The 16,030-nt window shown below is 37.9% G+C and overlaps 1 pseudogene; it reads left to right on the top strand.

The window, feature by feature from the left end:
• The window catches only part of LOC138422407 (ankyrin repeat domain-containing protein 26-like), a 78,543-nt pseudogene that overhangs the window by 38,508 nt on the left and 24,005 nt on the right, over positions 1-16,030 (top strand).

Here is a 16,030-nt window from a genome sequence, read left to right as displayed (position 1 = left end):
AGCACGGAAGAATTGATGCTTTTGAACTGTGATCTTGGAGAAGACTCTTGAGAGTCCCTTGGACTGCAAGGAGATCCAACCAGTCCATCCAAAAGGAGATCAGTCCTGGGTGTTCATTGGACGGACTGATGTTGAAGCTGAAACTCCAATACTTTGGCCAACCGATGCAAAGAGCTGCGTCATTGGAAAAGACCCTGATGCTGGAAAGGTTGAGGGCAGGAGGAGAAGGGGACGACAGAGGAGGAAATGGTTGGATGGCATCACTGACTCAATGGACATGAGTTTGGGTAAACTCTAGGAGTTGGTGATGGACAGGGAGGTCTGATGTGCTGCAGTCCATAGGGTCACAAAGAGATACGACTGAGTGACTAAACTGAACTGAACTGAACTGAGCTAATGGTTGTGATGATCACAATTTACATTTTGCTAGAGATATAGTTGTTTTTATTTTTTTGTCCTTTAGACATAATACTAAAGTTAATTTCTTAACATACCACCATATTACAGTACTAGAGTATTCTGAATTTGACTGCCTACTTGCCTTTACCAGTGTGTGGTATACTTAAATAAATTTTATGTCACTACTTAGCATCTTTTCACTTCAGTGTGAGGACTTCTTTCAGCATTTCTTATGGAACAGGTCTAGTGGTGAGGAACTCCCTCAGCTCTGTCTTTTCTGGGAAAGTTTTTATTTTTCCTTCATTTCTGAAACATAATTTTTCTGGATAGAGTATTCTTGGTGGGCAGGTTTTTTTTTTTTTTTTTTTCTCATAGCACTTTGAGTATGTTCGTGGATAGAAGCCAAATTGTTGTTGGTGGCAGGGGAGCTGATGAGGTACTGGTCTTTCAGCCATAATGCTGAAATCATCCCATCATGTGGGTGGTTTAAAAGTAAACTGCCTTGCCGCCCGCCCCTCACCAACCCCAAATATTTCCTTGATTTTTTTCTTTCATGTTATATGTGCCTCATGTCATTTAAAAAGTCACCCAAATTAAGCGTTACTTATTTTTTTTTTTTTCTGTTTGACTGTGCTGGTTCTTTGCAGCGGCAGTGCTTCGGCTTCTCATTGTGGTGACTTCTCCTGATGCTGAGCATGGGCTCTAGGGTGCTGGCTTCAGCAGTTGTGCAGCACGGGTTTAGTTGCCCCATGGCATGTGGGATCTTCCTGGACCAGGGATCAAACCAGTGCCCCCTCATTGGCAGGCAGACTCCTAAGTACTGGACCATCAGGGAAATCCCTAAATTAAGCATTATTGTATTTAAAAGCAAAACAGAAAATAAAATATAAATCTAATTATGACTCCCATGGGTAAGAGTCATTGTGTTAGGCAGTGAACTCTAGGTTTCCACTGTAGCCCTTGAGGTTCTTCCCAATGTCTTACCAAAGATGCACCTCCCTGCTTTCTTTCATGTGTTTCATACTTTTCCTTCCAGATTCCTAGTAAACAGCCTAGATGCCACGTGCCTGATCTTTGTGCTCCGTACTCTAGTCTCCAAGTAGAATGATTTTCTCCCTTTTTTCTTCTTTGTAACCTTCTCTCTTCACTTCTTCTGTAAAGCCTTTCTTATTTCACTGATCACTTTCATATTATCAACTCTTACATATCACATCAAATCATAATTGTATATCTGTCTTTGAGGCAAGAATTTGTGTTTTCTTGCATATGGTTGGTACTTAATAACTACTTTGTGAATTAATCAATGATTTAAGATGGGTAAGAGTAGGAATTTTACAAGAATTGCTTTCTTATTCTTTATCAGTTGAATTATTAGAAAACATTGGCTTTTTTGTGGATTTTTTTTTTAAAGTAGCGATCCTGGCATGCATAGGAAGGAAGTAAAGAAAAAGGACAATAGCAAGTGGACACCAGAAGAATGTGTGATTGCACCAATATTTGAAAAGACTGATTCACTGACTGGTGGTCTGCTGCATGTTAATGATGACAGCATTTTAAGTGAAGTGGATCAGGATGATGACAGGTAATATCTACAAATTCTTTATTTCTAGAGGAAGAAATAAGCACTGAATACTTCTTCTGGAAATAAAGCAGCATAATATAGTATACAGGCCAAGACAAGAGATTCCTCAACTATAGTGGACAAACACTGCTGAAAGATTAAAGTGAGGACCAGTGCCTTTGGCCAGAAATCGTTTCAGTAAATAGTCTCCTTGAAAGCTGGACTGTAGTGAATACATGTAAACAGCCCTGTAGGGAATATTTGCTGGGACAGGCCATAGAGAACTAGATGGTAACTGAAGAGGAATGTGGAGTTCAAAGGAGGTTCTTGTTTTAAGATGGGAGCTTTTAGAGTATGTATGCTGTTAGAAATGAGCCAGCAGAGGACGTGTTTATTGGGTTTAATCTTGTTTGCATTTCCAATATTAGAAAGCTTATTGATCATATGGCATTATCTTTAAACTATTACAGCAAACTAATTGTACATAATACTACTGTTATATATAGTTTTATGGTAAGGGCTTGTTTGTTGGTTCTGAAGTGTAATATTCCTATGTAATTGCACGTGTGGATGATTAGTTCTGCTAATCCTATCCTACATAGATTTTAAAAAATTATATAATCATGAACTTACAAACACTTAGGCTATACTGAATAGGATTTGATCATTCCTTGATGATTCTAGTTGATAGCAACATCCTGAGTAACTATGATTTTGTAAGGTACTCTGAAATATTACATCATATCAATGTCATAGTTGTTTGCAGATTCTAAGGAAAAGGGAAATTTTTTGTTTATATTCAACAGGAAAAAAAAAACTTCTAACAATCTTTCACAAATTATTAATTTTGGTTTATAAAGTTCTAAATTAGAAAAAATATGCTTCCCATAGTAAGAGTTTTATTAACATGTATTTTGTGCTCAATAAATGTATATCAGATTCATGAATAAACAGCAGATTGGTTGAATGAATGCCTACTGATAAATTTCTTTACAAAAGCACGTGTTTAGTGAAAGTAGATTTCCAGCATTGCCTACCTCTAAAGTCTTTTTATTTTTTGAGAAACGTGTTAAGATTCAGAAATTATTATTTATAGTTATAACTGGACATGGAATAATAATAAAGATTAATTTGCTATCATATTACTTAAGACTTATTTATTTTATTTTATTTTACTCTTTTTATTTAATTATTTTTTTAATTTTAATTTTTACTTTATTTTACTTTACAATACTGTATTGGTTTTGCCATACATTGACATGAATCTGCCACGGGTGTACATGAGTTCCCAATCCTGAACCGTCCTCCCACCTCCCACCCCATATCATCTCTCTGAAGCATCCTCGTGCACCAGCCCCAAGCATCCTGTATCCTGCATCGAACATAGACTAGCAATTTGTTTCTTACATGATAGTATACATGTTTCAGTGCCATTCTCCCAAATCATCCCACCCTCTCCCTCTCCCTCAGAGTCCAAAAGTCCATTCTATACATCTGTGTCTCTTTTGCTGTCTCACATACAGGGTTATCATTACCATCTTTCTAAATTCCATATATATGTGTTAGTATACTTATTTAAATATTACTTTCTCAGCATATTTTCGAACCACAGTGTTGAAGCCAGATTTCCTGAGTTTGAACTCTGGGTCTGTTGGTGACCTGCTGTGTGGGCTTGGGCAACTTACTCAGCCTTTCTGGGCTCTGTTTCTTCCTATGTAGAGGACCTAATGTGTTACCTATCTCCCAGAATGTTTGTGAGGATTAAAATGCCGTTAAGACATACAAAGTGCTTATAATAATGCATAGCAGTTGCATAGGACGTCCTTGGAAGGCTAATATCATGGTTATTAAAACTGGGTTTCTTTCTTATACGGACTTAAGTAATACTTCCCAGATAGGTTTATTGCTGCAAAACATATTTCCTATTGATGAAAATAACAACTGCAAAAAATCCTGGTATATTCCCTTCACATAATACAAGTAATATTATGTTGTTCCTTTTCTTTGATCTAAATTAAATGCCTTATTAGTATTACAAATGTATTTTGTTCGTCCTTTAATGTTACTCTTCTTTCTTGTTTTATCCTTTTATAAAACATTACTTACCAATGCAAATGCAAAGATTTTATATAAAAAACAAAGTTTAGGTATTTGTATTTTTAAGTATTTAATATTAACCTGAAAAGAATCCTTTGTTTTTTTAGGCCTGCAAAGAAAACATCTAATGAAAATAACAAGGTACAGTCAAAAAGTTATCTATAAAAAATATTTTCCTAGTAAAAAATACTTTGTAAAAGGAATAGTAGCAAAATATAAAATCTTCCTTTGTTGTAGAGACATATACTTTGCCAACTTAATTTAGAAACACTATTGATAAAATTATCCTTTTGATAAAAAAATCTGTCCTTTTAAAAAGTGTCTGGTTTTGCTTTAATGAAGAGATGATTATCACCTTTGTACAATTAGTATGTTATATAAATATTTTAAGGACATTATGAAATAGTGTTATTTATGTGTAAGTCAAAGAACAAATTAATTCTGTGGATGACCTTGATGACTTAACTTTGTCATCTGAAACAGCTTCCAAGGATGGTGAGTTGCTTTACTATGAGAATTCCATGTTGCTAAGATCAGTGCAAAGAAATAGAGGAAAAAAACAGAATGGGAAAGACTAGAGATCTCTTCAAGAAAATTAGAGATACCAAGGGAACATTTTATGTAAAGATGGGCTCGATAAAGGACAGAAATGGTCTGGACCTAACAGAAGCAGAAGATATTAAGAAGAGGTGGCAAGAATACACAGAAGAACTATACAAAAAAGATCTTCATGACCCAAATAATCATGATGATGTGATCACTCATCTAGAGCCAGACATCTTGCAATGTGAAGTCAAGTGGGCCTTAGAAAGCATCACTACAAACAAAGCTAGTGGAGGTGATGGAATTCCAGTGGAGCTGTTTCAAATCCTGAAAGATGATGTTCTGAAAGTGCTGCACTCAATATGCCAGCAAATTTGGAAAACTCAGCAGTGGCCACACGACTGGAAAAGGTCAGTTTTCATTCCAATTCCAAAGAAAGGCAATGCCAAAGAATGCTCAAACTACTGCACAATTGCACTCATCTCATATGCTAGTAAAGTAATGCTCAAAATTCTCCAAGCCAGACTTCAGCAATACGTGAACTGTGAACTCCCTGACATTCAAGCTGGTTTTAGAAAAGGCAGAGGAACCAGAGATCAAATTGCCAACATCCGATGGATCATGAAAAAGGAAGAGAGTTCCAGAAAAACATCTATTTCTGCTTTATTGACTATGCCAAGGCCTTTGACTGTGTGGATCACAATAAACTGTGGGAAATTCTGAAAGAGATGGGAATACCAGACCACCTAACCTGCCTCTTGAGGAATCTGTATGCAGGTCAGGAAGCAACAGTTAGAACTGGACATGGAACAACAGACTGGTTCCAAATAGGAAAAGGAGTACGTCAAGGCTGTATATTGTCACCCTGCTTATTTAACTTATATGCAGAGTACATCATGAGAAACACTGGACTGAAAGAAACTCAAGCTGGAATCAAGATTGCCAGGAGAAATATCAATAATCTCAGATATGCAGATGACACCACCCTTATGGCAGAGAGTGAAGAGGAGCTAAAAAGCCTCTTGATGAAAGTGAAAGAGGAGCGTGAAAAAGTTGGCTTAAAGCTCAACATTCAGAAAACGAAGATCATGGCAACCGGTCCCATCACTTCATGGGAAATAGATGGGGAAACAGTGGAAACAGTATCAGACTTTATTTTTGGGGGCTCCAAAATCACTGCAGATGGTGACTGCAGCCATGAAATTAAGACGCTTACTCCTTGGAAGAAAAGTTATGACCAACCTAGATAGCTTATTCAAAAGCAGAGACATTACTTTGCCGACTAAGGTCCGTCTAGTCAAGGCTATGGTTTTTGCAGTGGTCATGTATGTATGTGAGAGTTGTACTGTGTAGAAGGCTGAGCGCCAAGGAATTGATGCTTTTGAACTGTGGTGTTGGAGAAGACTCTTGAGAGTCCCTTGGACTGCAAGGAGATCCAACCAGTCCATTCTGAAGGAGATCAGCCCTGGGATTTCTTTGGAAGGAATGATGCTAAAGCTGAAACTGCAGTACTTTGGCCACCTCATGCGAAGAGCTGACTCATTGGAAAAGATTCTGATGCTGGGAGGGATTGGGGGCAGGAGGAGAAGGGGACGACAGAGGATGAGATGACTGGATGGCATCACGGACTCAGTGGACGTGAGTCAACTCCGGGAGATGGTGATGGACAGGGAGGCCTGGCATACTGTGATTCATGGGGTTGCAAAGAGTTGGACAGGACTGAGTGACTGAACTGAACTGAACTGAATTGAATTGAACAACTTGACACAGGCACAATGCCTGTTTGTGTATGGTGTAGTGTAATACATGTACACCTTGTCTAGTACTGCTCTAGAGCCAGGGATATGTTACAGTGCTCTGCATCTCAGAAGTAGGTTCTGTATTAAAAGAACATCAACATGAGTGTATACTCTGTGCCACAGGTCTATGATCATTCTCACTCACTGTACCTTCTGTTGCCTCTTCTTTCCTGTGCCTTCACCCAAGGTCAAGTTAGCATCACTTTCCTCGTCGAATAACTGAAATAATCTCAGGACTTCTTTCCCTGCCATTCTACCTCCCGGAACCTCAGTCCCCACAGCAGCTATAATTATTATCTATTTTTAAAAGTTCAGATCTCATCATGTTATCCCTTGCTTGAAGCCCAACTGTTACTTCTCTTTGCTTCATGGTTAAAGGTCACAGTTGTCTAGCTTTATCTTGTTTTATTTTTTACCCTTCTTTCCACATGAATTTTAGCATCAGCATGTCAATTTCCTAAAATTGGTCTTACATTTTCATTTTCATTCAGTTCAAAATACTTTGTAATTCTTCTTTTCATTACCTCTTTGATCCAAGGGTTATTTAGATCCATGTGATTTAGTTTCCAAATATTAAGAGTTTTCCAGAGATCCTTCTGTGCTCTTGCTTCTTATGATTTGTTAGGTGTATCCAGAGGGACCCTGGGGCTAAGGCTGTTATTTACTGTCTTGGAGGGAAGACCTTGCTGACTACCCTGTTCATTCTGCTGGTACCTAGGAGTTTTTCCAGCCTGGCTCATGAGAATAGATAGAATTCCTGGGACTGAGTGGGCATCAGTCACAGGTTCCTATAGTCTTTTCGGATAGTTTCTCCCTGGTCTCAGGTGGTTTCTCCCAGATGGGCTGTATTCGTTCCTCTGCTGAATACCCGAGGGGCTCCTCCTCACATCTCCAGGGTCCTTTTTCTCTCTGTTCCACTCTCTCCTCTCTGTGGTTCTGATCTGTGATCTCTGCCCACTTTGGTTTCACCAGACTGTCAGCTTTATCACCTCCTTTCAGCGAGTCTGGCTGACTCAGCTTCCATTCCTTCTCCCCGTGTCGGAGCCTGGAAATTCTCTCAAGGCAGTGATTTGGGGCGTTCCTTAGGCTAACCTCGTGTGTTTCCAGGATCATTGTCTCTCATTCCTTGAAGTCCTTTGCCATGATAATCATTGTTTAATGTATTTTGTCGGTGTCGTTTTTGCTCGCTCCACTCAGGAAGGTAAATCAGTAGCTGTTCATTCCGTCTTGGTTAAAAACATAATGGCAGCTGGAGACTGTCTATGGGGTTGTTCCTCCTTCTCTACTTACTACTTCCTGCTCATCCTTCATTTCTCAGTGTGACACCTCTTCCCCAGGGAAATCTTTACTGGACCCAGTCTATGTCAAGTTCTGTTATGTGATCATAGAACTCTCTTTTCTTAGAGTATCCTTCTGAGTTCATATTATTTTATTTATCTTTCTCTTCTACTAGACTTCAAGCTAAACAAGAGCCAGAGGAGTCTGTTTCATCTGCAGAGCTTAGAATAATGTCTTCCCATTATAGACACTTAATATTTGTTCAATGCATGGATGTGTGAACATGAAAGGCAGTCCTTTATACTCAAAAATTACTCACATGAACTTTTTTTTTCTTTTTAATCTTTGTTTTCTTCATCATGCAGATTCTGTTAGCTTATTGAAAATCTGGGATGTGATTCTTTCGTATGACGGATTAGTAGAACTTAAAAAAAAGCCACTGTGAATTGCTTAGAGGAAAGATTAAAAAATGGAAAGTAAGGTTCGTGGGCTACAGAAAGAGCTGTCAGAAACCAAAGAAGTAAAATCACAGTTAGAGCATCAGAAAGTGGAGTGGGAACGAGAGCTCGGCAGCTTGAGGTACTGTACACCTGGCTTTTAAAGAAATATTTGAACTATTGTTTCCTTTAATACTGCAGCGATGTAGACGTGTTATAAGGACTAGCTTATCCTCTAGGATTTTACAGAGGAGAAATTGTTATAGTATTGTGGAGTGTGAAGTTCTTGGAAATAATATAGCAGGTTCTTAACAGTGAATGCTTCTAATAACTTAATGTATGTTTTTCCAAATCATCATTTTCATGACCATACAGAAGTCCACCATAATGGAAACCTTATTAATTATTTAGCACATTGACTTTCAGTTGTTTTTCACTTTTCTGTTTTATATTTAATACTACAAGAAACATTTTTTCCTATAAATTCATTTCTACCTTTCTCATTATTTTGAATACAGTTTCTTTAATAATATCGTATTATTCGGTCAAAGTATAAGAACTTAAAAAAGATCTTTGATCTATATTTGACGTTTATATTCCTTTACATTCCCATGCACAGATGTATACAGTAGTCCTTTTTCTCAAGACAGAAAACAAAAATGGATGCAATTTTATTCTTAACCCTCATGTGTGTGGACCGTGTGTGGTCCACCATCGACTGCACGTAAAAACTCTGAGGATTATTAAGTGTTTTTCATTATATTTCCCCCCATTTTACTATTTGAAACATTATGTAGAGGGAATGAAAGTGATTGTAGCAGTGGATAATCTCATGATTTTCTAAGAAGAGCTGTATAAATTTTGCAGATTCACCTTAAAGCAAGAAGAAGAGCAGAGAAGAAATGCTGATATGTTGTATGAAAAAATTAGGGAGTAGTTAAGAAAAAAAGACCAATATAGTAAAGAAGTTGAAATGAAACAGCAACTTGAACTCACTCTCAGAGCACTAGAAATGGAACTGAAGACTGTGAGAAATGATCTGAATCAGGTAGAGCAATCTTTGGTGAAATTTTCAATTTTCTGAGACTATCTCATCAATATTATGTATAGCATCCCTTTAATTTAATATGTATTTTTAGGTTTAGAACAAAATTGTTATCTTAAGTATGAACTGTGACATTTAGAGCTTAAGTTATTAATTTCTTGCCATTCTTGGCTTCTCATAGATGGTCTGTGTATGTTTTCTGAGTGGAGGAATGGACATAAATCCAGCTTAATCATTAACGTAATGGTTAGCATTTTTGATACATTAGGCAAAGTAGTATTCTTAATTCCAATCCATGTATTAATTTTGATTTTTTAATGTAAAAATACAGGCTAACTTGCGTTGACAGTGTGAAGAAACTAATTAAGTGCTTTGTAAAGAAATTTTCCTTCACAGTACCATGTCTGCCTATATTTTTGCTCTGTGATAAATTTAGCAGGCATTTAAATTAAGATCTGAGTTATTCATGTGGGAATAAGGCTACTTCATTTAAACAGTATTTTTTTGATTTTAAATTCTTCTCCTAAGCTTTTAATTTTTTTTTTAATGGTATAGGCCCAAAAGTTCATATAATGTCTCTCCAGGTTATAGAAGATCGAAATGACACTCAGAAGCAGCTTTGTCGAGAACAGAATGGCAGAATGTTACAGGATGGAATTCTGGCCAATCACCTTGCCAAACAAAAAGAGACAGAAACGGCTACTAAGGAAATGAACTCTGAGGTATTTTCTGTAGTCATTTTAAAATATGTGTATATGTCTCTGTGTATGTGTATATTTTAAAAACCAACACTATACATCATAGAAAATGTAGAGAATTTTGAAAGCCTATATATCTATGTTTTGAGGAGGGAAACATTTTCCATCTGTTGGGTAAAGTAATATTTGTCATTCAGATCCGTTTGTCTGCTGCAGATAGGGAGTGACACACGATGGCCTCATCCAAGGAGAGGCCTTTAGTACTTTCCATAGGAATCGATCTCAAAGTTTTTCCAATTGTCTTGGAAGAGCCGGCGCCCTGATTGCGGTTTAGGCGAGGAAGAGCGTGTGTGGTCTAGCATCGACTAAGTCCCGACCAAGTCCCTCTGCTTTGGAGTGAACGTGTTGGTCACTCCACGCACGTCATCACTTTCAGTGTCTGAATCAGAGTCCGTTTTTGGCTCCACTGTCATTTCTTTAACCAATACCCTATCAACGACCTTTTCACATCATTTACAGGTTTTCGATTTGTAAAAACTGTGCCATCATTTGTTAAAACACTTTTGAACAGCTTAAAAAGTTGTTTCTATAGAACAAACTTATAAAAGTCCCCCCTCCCCCTCTAAAGAAAACAAATTTTGCTACTGACAGTAGATATTCTGGTTGTTGGTGGTGATGTCATTTCCTCGAAAGATCACTAGGTTAATCACTTCCCTGATGGCAAGGAGGAGTCTATAGGCAGTTCTGAGGCCACATTTTGGATGTCATTCTTCTACTTGTGAGAAGATGAGCGCTCTGCTCTGTGTGTCCTGTTTCAGTACAGGGAATTTTGAAAACAGTGATAGACATGCCATAATATATATTAGAGATGATTATTGTGTTTTTCATTGTATTTCCCCCATGTTACTATTTTAAACATTATGAAGAGATAATGAAAGTTATTGCTGTCAACCCATCTAGCAGCTAGGAAAGATACACAGGACAGAAGCCAACAAGGATGGTAGAGGGGGGAGCCCCCAACTGCAGTATCCGTCTGTCCCCATGCCACTGAATAGCCCGCTATGGGACTAGCTAACCTTGGTTAAGGCAATTAAGTATTTTGTTACTTATAGCCCAAACCGAGATAACAGAGAAGCTAAATTAAACAAAACCTGAGATAATCTTGGTAAGATAACTAAAACGACAGCAGGTATTTTGGGTTAGCTTATGAATCTTTTTTTGAAAAAGAGTATGCCTTTCATTATATTCACAATTTTTTAACTTCAAATTTCAAAACCCAAAATTGTTTTAAGAGAACCAGAAGCAATGGGAAAACATAATAAATTCCTTTGTAACTTAAAAAAAAAAAGAAAGTTATTGCTGTAGCAAATAATCTCATGATTTTCTAAGAAGAGCTCTCTACATTTTACCTTATTTACCATTAGTGTGTGTATCATGAGTGAAATAAGAGGCTTACTTTGTATGTTTGTACTAGAGAAGTAACTGTGGTTTGATGTAAGAGGACTACTAGAGTCAGAAGACCTGGTGAAAAGCCTGCAGCTTATTTATATTTTTAACTTCTTCCTTTCCAGAATTATAGCTAATGAGTTAATTGATGTTTGTAGAAGTGCTTAGTACAGTTATCAATAGGGATAATTCTTCTAATTGACTGTTAAAATGTTAGAAATATAGCATAGTCTCAAAAAAGTTTTTTTGTGAAATTTAGTCTGTTTAAATGTATACAGAGCTAAGGCTCTTACTGTGAGGTAACTGTATAGGTTAGGTATCAGATGCAGTGTTTTTAAAGCTAGCAAGTAGTGCTGTTTATTGAATTATAGTTGATTTACAGTATTGTGTTGTTTCAGGTATTCAGCACAGTCATTCAGCAATATATGTATATGTGTGTGTGTGTATATATATGTATATATATATATATATAGGGCTTCCTTGCTGGCTCATACAGTAAAGAATCCGCCTGCAATACAGGAGACCTGGGCTTGATCCTTGGGTTGGGAAAGTCCCCTGGAGAAGGAAATGACTACCCACTCCAGTATTCTTGCCTGGAGAATTCCATGGGCAGAGGAGTCTGATGGGCTACAGTCCATGGGGGTTAAAAAGAGTCAGACATGACTGAGTGACTAACACACACGCACACACACACACACACACACACACACATTCCTCTTCAGATTTTTCTTGTAGAATATTAAGTGTAGTTCTTTATGTTGATCCTTGTTGGTTATTTTATATATCAGTTCAGTTTCAGTTCAGTTGTGTCTGACTCTTTGCGACCCCATGGATTGCAGCATGCCAGGCCTCTCTGTCCATCACCAACTCCTGGAGTTGACTCAAACCATGTCCATTGAGTTGGTGATGCCATCCAACCATCTCATCCTCTGTCGTCCCCTTTTCCTCTTGCCTCCAGTCTTTCCCAGCATCAGGGTCTTTTCAAATGAGTCAGTTCTTCCCATCAGGTGGCCAAACTATTGGAGTTTCAGCTTTACCACCAGTCCTTCCAATGAACATTCAGGACTGATTTCCTTTAAGATGGACTTGTTGGCTCTCCTTGCAGTCCAAGGGACTCTCAATAGTCTTCTCCAACACTACAGTTCAAAAGTATCAATTCATATATTTCATATATACTCGTGTGTATATATTAATCCCAACATCCTAATTTCTCCCTTCCCATACCTCCCTTTCACCTATGGTGACCATAAGTTTGTTTTCTATGTCTGTGAAGCTTTCTGTTTTGTAAATAAGTTCATTTTTAGATTCTACATGTAAGCAGTATGATATAATACTTGTCTTTGTCTGACTTACTTCACTTAGTGTAATAATGTCTAGGTCCAACATCCCTGTTGCTACAAATAGCATTTCATTTTTATATGGCATAGCAGTATTCCATTGACCCACTCCAGTGTTCTTGCCTGGAGAATCCTAGGGACGGGGAGCCTGGTGGGCTGCCGTCTATGGGGTCACACAGAGTCGGACACGACTGAAGTGACTTAGCAGCAGCAGTAGTAGCAGTATTCCATTGTACAAATATACCATGTCAGATGCAATTTTTAAGTGTAGTCTGATCTATACATCTTTTGTTTAAGCCTTCCCAAGTTTGTTGTAATTCAAAGTAAAGCCTTTCCAGTTCTGAGCTTCTTGAAAAGTCTCTTGGGGTTTCTTTTGTACTTTCATGGATTTGTTGTCTTCAGTTAAATTTTTGAACTTTTGGGTATTTCTGCTTGTATAAAGTCTGAGATTTGTATCGAACCTTATTTTTCCCATTTGGAGACACACTTGGTGCAGTCTTTTCATTGTATAAACATAGAGGTTAGTTTTTCATTTGAGAGGAAATCATGGAATGTCACTGTATTGAGTACTAGCTAAAAGTCTCCTTTGTTTCACTTAGGTTTCTGATAGTTGTGAAGAAGCAAAGGACCTGTTGTGCAAAAACCACGTGCTGCAGGATGAACTTGCCATGCCAAGACTGGAGATAGATGCAGTGAAAAATCAGCACCGGGGAAAAGGAAAAGAAATATTTGATGACATTGAAATTGTAAAAGGAAAGAATGATATCTTCAAAAGGCAATAAAACTGAATGAAGAATCATCAACAAAGACTATATCCCAATATATTGAGCGAGCTTAATGCTCTGACAGCTGAGAATACAATGCTAAACTCTAAGCTGGAGAAGGAAAAAGAAAGCAAACGAAGACTGGAAATGGAAGTGGAATCCTACCGTTCTAGACTGGCTGCTGCCTCAGACAATCATGATCAAAGTCAGACATCAAAAAGAGACCTGGAATTTGCCTTCCAGAGAGCAAGAGATGAGTGGTTACACTTGCAAGACAAAATGAAGACCGATGTGGCTAACCTGAAAGATAACAAGGAGATGCTTTCCCAGCAATTTTCTAGAGTGGAAAGTAAGTTCATTAACCTAGAAATTAAGCTGCATCACACGAGATTCTCTCAGAGAAAAGATTTTGATATTAGAACCTGTCCAGAGAGACCTAAGCCAAACAGAGTGTCAAAAGCAGGAAATTGAACTCACGTATCAGAATGAACAAGGCAAAGTGAATAAATATATTGGAAAGCAGGAATCCTTAGAGGAGAGATTATCTCGACTCCAGAGTGAAAATATGTTGCTCTGACAGCAACTGGACGATGCACAAAACCGAGCTGACAGTAAAGAGAAGACGGTCATTAGCGTCCAAGACCAGTTTCAGCAGATCGTGAGAAAACTTAAGGCCAAACGTGAGAAACAAGGTCTGATGCTGGAGGAAAGAAACAAGGAGTTAATCAAGGAGTGTATTCATTTAAAAGAGAGAATGTGTCAGTATGAAAATGAGAAAGCAGAAAGAGACGTGAGTATCCAGAAGAAGAAATTCTCAGACTTCCTGAAAGAAAGTTCACAGTGATTCTTGATTCTGGCTAAATGTTGAATCTAGTTGAACATAAAAAATATGTAGGCTGTGAATCTATGGTCTCTACACCAGCCTAAAAGCACACCTTGCATCCAGCAAATAAAAATTAGACCCAAGAGATGCTTTACTTTGAGTAGAGACATCATATTGCTTATGAAATGTTAAGAGATTCAGTTCTAAATTATTAATATAGATAGTATTAGTAACTTACTCTTTTAGGATAAGAATTTTAATCTTTATGTTACCACATTTCAGTATCATGATGAAGCAGAGAAATGAAATGCTCAAACCTAAAATGAATATTTCAAAATTAAGTTTCAGTTACATGGATTACCTTGACAGTCAATTCCAGATTTCCCAGATGCTATATTTTATATATTGTACTTTGGCTTCAGTAGCTTGTCATACCTTTTTGACATATTTGTTGGTATAATTTTAATTTTATTTATACCAATTTGAATTAACTTGGGAAAATTTCAGCCTTGAATCATTTTTTATTATGGCCTCTCAACACTTTAAAGGCATCTATTTGTCATTGAATCATAATTTGGGACTCGAGTGGTGAGCTTTAGCCAAACTATTCCTGATTTAATCTTCCCACTGCTATTTATGTTATTTACTTAGAACATTTTTACAGTTTGCTCATAATTCTCATTTTAAGGATTAATTAGTATCATTTGAATACAAGTTTGTCCACTAAAAATGAAGGATGGCAGGATTCATGAGCAGCAGGAATAGAGTGAATCAGGGAGAGGGTTGTAGGGGCTGCGGTCTGGAGGCAGGTGGAGGTTAGGATATCGAGGCTCCTTGAAGGCGATGGGAGCAACCGTATTTCTTAAATTTCATTTTTCTTTTATATTGGAATATGGCTGATTTACAATTTTGTGTTAGTTTCAGATGTATAGGAAATTGATTCAGTTATTCCCACACATATATCCATTCTTTTTCAGTTCCTTTTCCCAGGTAGGTGACTACAGAATATTGAGTAGAGTTCCCTGTGCTCTCCAGTAGGTCCTTACAGTTAGCCAAGGGCAAAGGTGGGGAGGAGGGATAAATTAGGAGTTTGGGATTAATATAGACATACTCAGTTCAGTTCATTTCAGTCACTCAGTCATGTCCGACTCTTTGTGACCCCATGAATCGCAGCACGCCATGCCTCCCTGTCCATCACCAACTCCCGGAGTTCACTCGGACTCACATCCATCGAGTCAGTGATGCCATCCAACCATCTCATCCTCTGTCGTCCCCTTCTCCTCCTGCCCCCAATCCCTCCCAGCATCAGAGTCTTTTCCAATGAGTCAACTCTTCGCATGAGGTGGCCAAAGTACTGGAGTAAGCAACAAGGGAATAGCTTCATTTTTCTGCTGAGGTAGGAATCTATTGGAAAGATCTGAGCACTGGTTGGAATATGTGAAGATCTCTGAGTTAATGAAAGCTTCTAATAAAGAAGGAAAGGAAAATGTTTCCACAGTGTGGAATTTTCCATCACTTTTCCCACCTACACACTCATTTCTGGACATGAGGTGGTGAAGCTGTGCAGATTTATTGGGAGGGGCAGGGCATGGACAGTGGGGCCGCATCTTTCGTCTGAGTAACTTAATATCAGGAAGGCTGGAGGGCGGTCCCTTCTGTGTCTGTAACCAAACTCAGTGAGGAGGAAAAAGAAGGTGAGTTGCTATCTGTGGTGATAATTTTCAAAGTACATATGTTGGAGTTATCTATTATTAACATAATGTAATAGTAAAGTGATTTGATAAACTCAGTGACAGAGCATCT

The sequence above is a fragment of the Ovis canadensis genome, chromosome 17 (assembly GCF_042477335.2).
Source record: "Ovis canadensis isolate MfBH-ARS-UI-01 breed Bighorn chromosome 17, ARS-UI_OviCan_v2, whole genome shotgun sequence".
Classification (NCBI taxonomy): Eukaryota; Metazoa; Chordata; class Mammalia; order Artiodactyla; family Bovidae; genus Ovis; species Ovis canadensis.
The sequence above is the reverse complement of the archived record's forward strand: the minus strand, read 5'-3'. Positions and strand labels throughout refer to the sequence as shown.